General features: G+C 38.5%; 1 long non-coding RNA gene across 1 annotated transcript; it reads right to left on the bottom strand.

Moving 5' to 3' along the window:
* Nucleotides 1–1,981: 1,981 nt before the first annotated feature.
* Nucleotides 1,982–8,865, bottom strand: LOC120398212. Its single transcript, XR_005594251.1, has 3 exons — nt 8,728–8,865; nt 2,632–2,750; nt 1,982–2,300 (listed from the first exon to the last, which is right to left on the bottom strand). It is a non-coding gene; the product is annotated as an uncharacterized LOC120398212 (long non-coding RNA).
* Between the last annotated feature and the right edge of the window lie 789 nt (nt 8,866–9,654).

Here is a 9,654-nt window from a genome sequence, read left to right as displayed (position 1 = left end):
TCTTCCAGGGCCCACCCTGCTGGACAGAGCTGTCCTTTGTTCTCCAGGCAGGGCCATGCTGAGTTTACAACCCATCTGGCCGGAGCTTCCCCGCTGAAAGCATCAGTTCATGAATCATTGGAGCTTTCATTGGCTCTCTGGAGCCCTTGTTGATCTGGGTCAGTTTCAGCCAGTTCCTTAATGACTGTATTCATTCCACACACACCTATGTCTGTCCTGAGAGCAAACTTAATCCTTTCCCTACCCTGGGTAGCAGAGCAAAGTATGGGGTAAACTGAGGCATACATAGGCATCACAAAAATATTATAAAAAATTCTCACTTCATCACATTGGGCCTGTGTCCAAGAGAGGTGATGGCTGAAACCTTTAAGTGGGTTCCTTGAGTGACCACAGAGGGGGAATATAGTTATATTTACCCTGAAACTGTGGCACTACCACACAATAATATCTGAGGCATTCCGTTTTCCCTATATGTAGATTAGCAAAGATCTGGGGTATCTCTGATGTCATTCTTGCAAACAGCTGACTGTTTCATGGTGACCTCAGTACTTAAATATGAATTTCTAATATAGGCAAAGGGTATACCTTTCCTGTGTTTATCTGAGATCACTATTCAAGAATGAGATGTCAATATTTTTTTCCATTCACATAAATCACTTTTGCCGAAATCAGTGAGAGTTATGTGTATGTATAAAGAGGAGAGGAAGTTGGACTTTCAGCCTTAATTATTAATGAAGCCTATGGGTGCAACCTATCCTATAGTCTCTTTTAAGCCTGTGTCCTCAAAGAACACATATGAGAAACTTCATGCAATTGGACTGACTTTCATGGGGCTACTCACATGTATGAAAATGTGCAGTATCAGTGCCTTAATATATTATGGGCAGGAACGGGTGAGAAAAGTACCTCTCTATAGTCTGCTTATGGCAAACTCCGCAGGCTGCTGCCCTCATATACTTTTCTATTAATGTTCCTGAACCTTTGTGTGACAATTAGAGCTGGTTGGAAACATTTTGATGGAACTTCTTCTGTTGGAATGTGTGATTCCATGGAGATTGAAACATTTTGCAAAGTTGGGCTGGAAATTCATTTTAGAAGAAAACGGGAAAAAGAAAGTTCAGTAATGTCAAAACATTTTCACAACAAAATTAATATTTTTTCATGTCGATTTTTTAAAATGTTGCATTATTATATATTGTGACAGGGTCAGGCCAGATGGCTACAGGAGAGTGATAGAAGGCAGATATATTAGCCCCAGGTTAAGTAGGTCCCCTTTCCCTGCGTAAGGTAACAGGGAAGGTTCCAGAACAATCAGGAACTTTCTGGAAACAATTAAGGCCGACAGGCTGATTAGAACACCTGCAGCCAATCAAGAAGCTGCTAGAATCAATTAAGGCAGGCTAATCAGGGCACCTGGGTTTAAAAAGGAGCTCACTTCAGTTTGTGGTGCACATGTGAGGAGCTGGGAGCAAGAGGTGCAAGGAGTTGAGAGTGAGAGGGTGTGCTGCTGGAGGACTGAGGAGTACAATCATTATCAGACACCAGGAGGAAGGTCCTGTGATGAGGATAAAGAAGGTGTTGGGAGGAGGCCAGGGGGGAAGTAGCCCAGGGAGTTGTAGCTGTCATGCAGTTGTTACAGGGGGCACTCTAGACAACTGCAATCCACAGGGCCCTGGACTGGAACCCGGAGTAGAGAGCGAGCTGGGTTCCCCCCAAACCTCCCAACTCTTGATCAGACACAAGAGGAGTTGACCCAGACTGTGGGTTCCACCAGAGGGGAAGATCTCTGAGGCGAGCAAATCTGCCAATAAGCACAGGACCCACCAAGGTAGAGGAGGAACTTTGTCACAATATTTAAAGGAAAGACTAGTCTAACCCGTAAATGCAACACACAACTTTCTTCCATGCAACAGAGAACTTTCTCAATTACTGGCTGACACCTGTGGTTTTGAATAGCACCCTTTAATATAAGTTGCATAAATGAGCTGTGTTGCATGTTTTTTCAGTGTACCTTACACAATAATTGACCTAAGATAGACTATCAGTTATTCATAGTTCTTTGCCTTGAAGAGGATCCTGAATAGCCAATCACAATTTAAAGGCATATTATACTGTCTTAAACACATTTATTCACAGTACCTTTCACAAGTTATTGGCTATTTTCTTTCCCAGAATTAGGAATTATTGAAGCTTGTGCAAGAAGAACTTTGTTCTTCATAACTCATACCCTGTTACTTGCTTCTGCAATGAAGCATTATAATTTGCAGATAGTTGCTTCAGAGGACTTACGACTTCGCTGCCTGTACAAAGAAGAGGAAAAAGTCAAGTCAAGAGGAAGGAAAACATTTACAACATAATGAGAAGGTAAATCAACTTACATTTACTGTAAATAGGTTGATAGAAAATATCACTAATGTTCCCTTTTAACTCTGAAGATGAGCCTCCTCTACAGGTTATTTTTTCCAATTATGATGCAATATTATATTCAATTTCTTATTAGGGGTTGAAGAAATCAGAAGGTCCATATCTAGCCCGTATTTTTGAGTTTTGTACTGAGGATAGAGGATGAGGGATATGGGGTAGGAATGGAAATCAGAACAATTCATTCACCACTTCATTTTATTCTGTTACCATTTAGAGAGGCAATGTATCCCAATGGGTAGGACTCTGGACTGGGGCTCAGGAGCTCTGCCACCAGCTGTGTAGCTAAGCACCAGTCACGTCACTGCTTTGTGCCTCAATTTGCTGATCTGTAAAATGAGGGAAATGATGTTTAACTGTTATATGGTGCTTTGAGATCTACAGCTGAAAAGCAGTCTGAGCTTGTAATTGTTATTATAACCATAAGAGTGATCCAAATTCATTGAACTAAATGGGAAGATTCCAACTGATAGGTTTGGATCAGGCCACTGTCTTTTCCCAAAATATTTGTTCTCTCCTTCTGTTCACTGCATTTAGGACACATACCTATAAAATCGCAGCATGGAAAGAGGCATCCATTCAATTCTAAACAAAACAGTAGCTTCTCTGTTTTCTGACTCCTCACTTGCTTGGTTGTTTTTGTTTAAGTGACCCTTATGTGCCAGGATCAGAAAGAATAATATATGATTAATTTCTATTCTGAAGCCTTGTTTGAAAGGTGCTTTATTTGCATTAGCATTCATAATTACTTAATGACAAATCAGATATGGTTCATTGCTAGTAAGTATAGAAACATGTTGTCTGAAGGATGTAGTTTAATTAGTATACTCCTAAAAACACGTCCCTCATGACCATTGGATGTAATAATTATTTTATGTATTTAACTGTGAAATTTATATTTACTCAGCAGGCTAGAGACCATCTTTTTTTTTCAAAGCTATTTAATGCAGCACATTTAGACTTTAAAGGAACCTACAAAATCTCTTCACCAGCAGATACTAAATAATAATAAAATAAAATAAAAAACCAGCTATTATTGCAGTGAAGGAGATGTATGTTTTTTTTAAATATAACCAACATAATATTGCATCCATAAAATAGAGAAAAAGGAATAAATATATAAGGACGCTCATTTTAATTCCTCAGTTAATAACTTATATATGTAGGAGGTGCACACTCTCCTGGATCAATGAGACAATTTGGGCATTCTTTTATTGTTGATTAGTGAATCTGCAAATGACCTCATTTCAAGGACATCCAGTGATTTCTCTTTTCTTTATGCTAGAATAATGCATACTCACTTGAAAATACTTTTTTACTAATGCTGCAATAGAATCTAAAGCTGCCCCATCCTCAGTCACACAGTGACAGGAATAAAAAAAAAATCATCCTGACTTCTCAAAGATGATCTCTGCAAAACATTACATGAAGAGGGGTATTTTCCAATCTCTTCCATGGCAACCTCATGCTTGTTTAATTCCCTCCCTTACATTCCTAGCTCTTTGACTGTTCCCAATGAAGTCAGCATGGCCACTGATGGAGTAATGTGCTACTCAAGAGGAGTAAGGGAGTCAGATGCTGCCCTCAGTTGCACAGAGATATTATAAGCTCTCATGCACAGAGGCCACCGGTAAAAAGCCAGCATACATCCTGTGTAATTCTGCAATTGATATTTCCTATAACTAGAATAGGAAATGTGTTCTAATACTCTTAACACATAATATTTCCTGTTTGATTATTTCCTCTTCTTTATCCTGCCTGCAGCTTTGACTCCAGTGGAAGGAACTCCGACCTTAAGATAAGTGCTCAGCATGTTTCAGGATCGGGCCTTTTGATTTGAAGGTCTTTGGCCCATTAATCTATCTCTACCCATATTGCAAAGTGCACTTCATGGTACTTTGTAAACTAACCATAATCTTTTGTGGTAACTGAAGGTACGTACCAACTTTTTAAGGCAATAATTACATGAAAATGACAAGACATTCTTTAATATGGATTTGGGCAATCACAGCCCACTTCTGTGGGGTGCACAGAACCTCTAACGGATGCTCAGTGCCCTTCATTGCCATTCAGTAAGTGGACAGGGGAACACGGGAGAGGGGAACAGACGACATTTGTAGTTTGGGGTAAAGTGAATAAGTACCCATATTTTCTAGTGCCAGCAAATGAATAAGCACATTACATGGCTTGTAAATAAAAAACTAACACTAGATGGTGAACCAAAGCCTCCATCAAACCATATCCATTATAAAACCATGCACAATTAACTTATCTTTGTAACCCAAAGTAAAGATGCCAGTTTAATTTATTTCTATAAGGGTAAAGGAAATGTGTTCTGTTTTGTCACCCTTAGTGTACATATTGAAGGTAAGGTACCATGTATCAAAATCTACACGTAAGCCAAAGGGATAGTGTTGATGCTTGGAGCATTTAGGTGTTCATGGACCACTAGCGTCTTTATTTCACAATGTTCTGTCTATTTTAGGGAACAAGAAAGAGAAGTGGGGAAAATGGCACTAGTACTAAAACTTAACTAATCTCATGCCTTACTTTTTGCTGTTATATCCCTCTTTCATATTGAATGGAAGAATACAGACCCCTCCCATACTTCAGGAAATATGTGTTGAAACTAAAATGTGTGTGCATGGCATATGCATTCACAGGGTTAGTATACATAACTGGACAGGTCAGCTTCCTGAGCATAGACAGCACCCTGTTAGAGGCTACAGGTTGTTGTTAGAGTTTAAAGGAAAAATAACAGTTCCTTCTCTAACTCCACATTTGTTACTAACAATGGATAATATATCTTAAATACATAGACTAAAATTAAATAATCATAATAGCCCAATTTATACATGTGCACATGTAATACCAATGGACCATGGTTGTTGATGGGCGGGATTGAACCTGGGACCTCTGGAGCTTAGTGCATGACCCGCTACTGCATGAGCTAAAAGTCAACTGGCTGATAGCTAAGGCTGCAGAGCAGACTCATTGATTTCTCTCTAACTGGTCTCAGTGTCACTAGATGGGCCAGAACACCACACTCAGAAGGTGTGTGGGTTACACGCGCATACACACACATTTTTCCAGTGAAAGAATACAACATTGCTTAATAATATTTTCTTAAGTGTTTTTAGTTTTGTGATCACTCTCGCTGAAATGTGCTATATAAGAACAAGTATTGTGGCTATTGTTATAATTAATATGAAAGGAAACCCGCCTAAAATCAAATTACTAAACAATGTAGGCATTACACAAATTAGAAGATTTGTATCAGTAGTATTGACTGCTGAATACCCTGTCCAAGTGAAGGAAGGCTTTCACAGGCTTTCATTAGGCAGATAACAGCTGACAAGGAAAGCTGCATAGTCACACACAATACATCTTTCATTTAATGCAGACAAAGGGCCAAATCCCCAGCGGATGTTAAAGGTGCTAAAACAATAGAGTTAGGCAGATTTACATGAGCAGAGGATCTGGTCTGAAGCCTATAAGTAAAATCCTGTATCCACTGAAGTTAGTGGCAAAATTCCCATTGGTTTCAGGTGGCCAGGAATTCACCTTGTTTCTACAATGGGGGATAAAACTGTTGGCAGAGACATTTGTTGGATGACATAGATAGTGGTCTTTGTTCCTTTCTGTGGCTCAGTTTCTCCTTGTATGCAAAGCTAACACCCTTTAAGCATGCTTCTGCCAATGCTATCATCTTAACCCATCTAAATCAGCATGTTCTATTGCCTGTTATATACCTATGAAGCACATATTGTGACATTCAATGATAAACCTTCATTTGATCACCTAGAGCAATTTGAATTGCTTATTTATCGAGGCCTAGATCCTCAAAAGAATTTAGGCACCTAATTCCCATTAAAATCAATGGGAGATAGGTGCCCAGCTACCTCTGAGAATCCAAGTCCAAGCTCCTGACCCTACTATTGTCTCAACGTGTGTACAGTACCAAGCACACTGCTGGTGCCTAACCCCAGCTCATGATCATTTTATGTTGTGAAGGATGAGGGACTGATATCTCTTACAATTTATCCTGCCAAGTGTCACTGCAGATGCTTTCCTTATTCCTATAATTGACTCAACCTTTTTTGAAACTTAATAAGCAGTTCCTAATTACTATTCAATAATAAAAGGCAGCAGTTAGTTCAACAGGTTAATTATATGATAAATTGAAATAAAAAGTATTTCATTTTTTCACTTCTCCTTTTGTTGTCTTGTTCCTTTCATTGAATGCCCTCTTAGTCTTATTGCAGAACAGGTTAAGTAGGAGTGTCTATCTCTCTGGCCTTATCTGTACATTGTATATGTTCACATTTTCCAAGTTATTTACATTATTACATATGCCATCTCTTATTCTTCTTCTTTCACGCTAAACAATCTGAATCTTTTTAGTTTCTTTTCATATGAATACTTCTTCCCTACCCAGCTAGTATCTTTTGTTGCCCTTCTTTGGACCTTTCTACTTCTGCTATACCTTTCGGAAATGTGACTAAAACGGAATGTCGTGGTCAACATGAGGATGTAACCTTCATCTGTAGAATGTTATTATCATAATTCCTGTATTGTTCTCCATACCTTTCTTAATATAGCTTAATAGCTGAGAACCTTATCAAAACATGAAATGTGAAGCAATTAAATCTACAGTATGTAAATCTGAGTCTGGCTGTTAGGCCTATAAGAATAATGTTCATAATGTACAAAAAAATAAAATCCACTCTGAATTAAGGGAACAAACAAAAGATGATGCATGTGAAATGATAAAGAGGATTAATAACAAGAAATAGCAGCAAAGGCTGCATCATAAAATTCCGTGAGCTAAATTCTGCTCTCCATTATATACATACAGCCCCAATGGATACTGTAAATATTAATAATCTACAATTATGTTTTATAAATGGAGCTCAGTTGCATTGTAATTAACATACCTTAGAATGACCATATTAGCTTTAAATGTTATTATTACATATATATGTTCAAGGGGAAGGTGTTAAATATTTTATAGTGAAGTTGAAGTTGATGTGTGGGTTTTTTTATTATTATTTATTTTGCATGCCAATTGTGATGGGCAAGCCACCATAAAAAGTTATTTTTTCCCATTGGAATTTTTTCTGTCTGTTACAACTTTATCATTATCCACCCTATTTTTTCCACACTTGGTCAGAGATCTGCACCTCAATGGCTATTAATTATATGCCAAGGCATAAGTTTACTATTTCAGCCATTTTTGTGAAGTCTCTGAAAATAAGTGACTAGAACTTAGGTATTTTGTTTGCAAAAACAACCAACCAACAATATTTATTAATGATGTTGTTTGCAACAGTAAGTAGTATGTATTAAGATTCTGTGTATGTCTGGAAATTTGGGGCCATATTCTCGGGTGCTCCAGAGCAGTGCTTCGTGCACCTGGAGTTGGGGAAGTCTGGATGATTTTCCAGGGTGGCACTAGAGGCTAGTCCAGCCCCTGCTATAACTAAGAACAGCTTCAATGCTCTAAATTACATCTTGGGTAATGACCCTCTGGGAACTCTTATGCTGGCATGCTTCCACTGTGTGCCCATCATGCCCACTATACCGGTTTGGAGAATATGGGGGGACAGCGGGATGTTGTTTGCTATACCATCTCGACTCTGTAACTATAAGAGGATTCCCCCATGCTGGCGGAATTAGCATTTACCGGTTAGTTTTTAAGTCCCCTTTCAAATAGCACTTCGTTGAGCTAAGGAGCTGGTCTTTGGTATCCAAATGAACAACACTAAGTGGCTTGCATTTATACAATGCTTTTCAGATTGTCTGTCTGCCTCTTTCTGTAGTGCCAATCATTGTGATATCAGAACACCTCACAAAAGAGAACATAGCCATGAAGGTGTAATAGATGAGTTGCCTCACAACTTCCCCTACAGCCATTTGGGAAGCTTTTGATTTGCTTTTTGTTGGTTTGTTTTGTTTTTTTTCTCTTTTCCTTTTTTAATTGCATGTACTCTTTCTTCCTTCCTGTGGACAGGACTGGTGGTTGCAGGGTCTGCCTGCCCCTGTATGTTCTTGTAGGCCAAAGTGGAATTTCACAGCCTCCGTGGATCCCATCCCCCAAACCACAGTAGAACTACTGACTGTTGTTCTAATTGTACTATGGACATTCCATGATTCCTCCACAGCCATTGGATTTCATCCACTTAAATATGTACATGAAAATACTTTCATCTAATGAAAAAATGCTGCCACCTCTGGGCAAAGCATGGCATCTGCTTACGAGTGCAGAGCAACACTACATAATAGGACAGGAAGTGAATACTCTACCTAATCAAAACTCCATGATGAAGACAGAATGTAGTTCTCCAAACTGGAATTTTGCAAGGACACTGCTTGTGCCCAAATCTTGTGAAAGGTTCCCTAGGACTTCTAATAACCTCAAGCAGTCAGGAAGACCTCTTTTTTACTTCCACTTTGCTGAATCAAGGCCACCTGGAGATTAAATTAGAACCTGATCCAGCAAATACCTTAAACATGTGCTTAACTTCAAGCACAAGTGTAGAATCATAGAATATCAAGGTTGGAAGGGACCTCAGGAGGTCATCTAGTCCAACCCCCTGCTCAAAGCAGGACCAGTCCCCAACTAACTCATCCAATCCCCAACTAAATCATCCAAGTAGTCCCATTGAAAGTGAGAGTATTTAAATGCATAAAATTAACTCATGCTTAAGGTTTTTGCTGTATTGGTGCCTGAGTTTGTAGCAAGTTCCTCAGATTCTCTTCCCATATATATGTAAAAAGGGTCCAAAGAAACCCCCAAGAAGTAAATTATTTCTTTTCATTAAAAGAAACCCAATTACTTGTTTATAAACATAAAGGTATTCATTGGCATGAGATTTTTTTTTTCATTTCAAATGCAGGAATAACACTTTAGACCATCTGAATGAAACTGCTGACAGGTTGAATTGATAATACTTTAAATTAATGATACATTAAATAAATAGCTAAATTGCAATGGAATTCCATGTTACATCTACATTAATAATACAAAATGAATTAGTCGTGATTAATGTTATAAGGGATACCAAATGAATTAATAATGACTGGCCACTTATTGCAAAATGGGCAACACTTTATAATAAGTGGCAAATCATTCTTACTTCCTTTGGTATTTCTTGCAATAACTTTAATCATGATGAATTCTTTTGGTATTCAGGTGCACATAATACATGATTCCAAAGGAACTCTCATGTA

Source organism: Mauremys reevesii, linkage group 1 (genome assembly GCF_016161935.1).
Source record: "Mauremys reevesii isolate NIE-2019 linkage group 1, ASM1616193v1, whole genome shotgun sequence".
NCBI classification, from domain to species: Eukaryota; Metazoa; Chordata; order Testudines; family Geoemydidae; genus Mauremys; species Mauremys reevesii.
The sequence above is the reverse complement of the archived record's forward strand: the minus strand, read 5'-3'. Positions and strand labels throughout refer to the sequence as shown.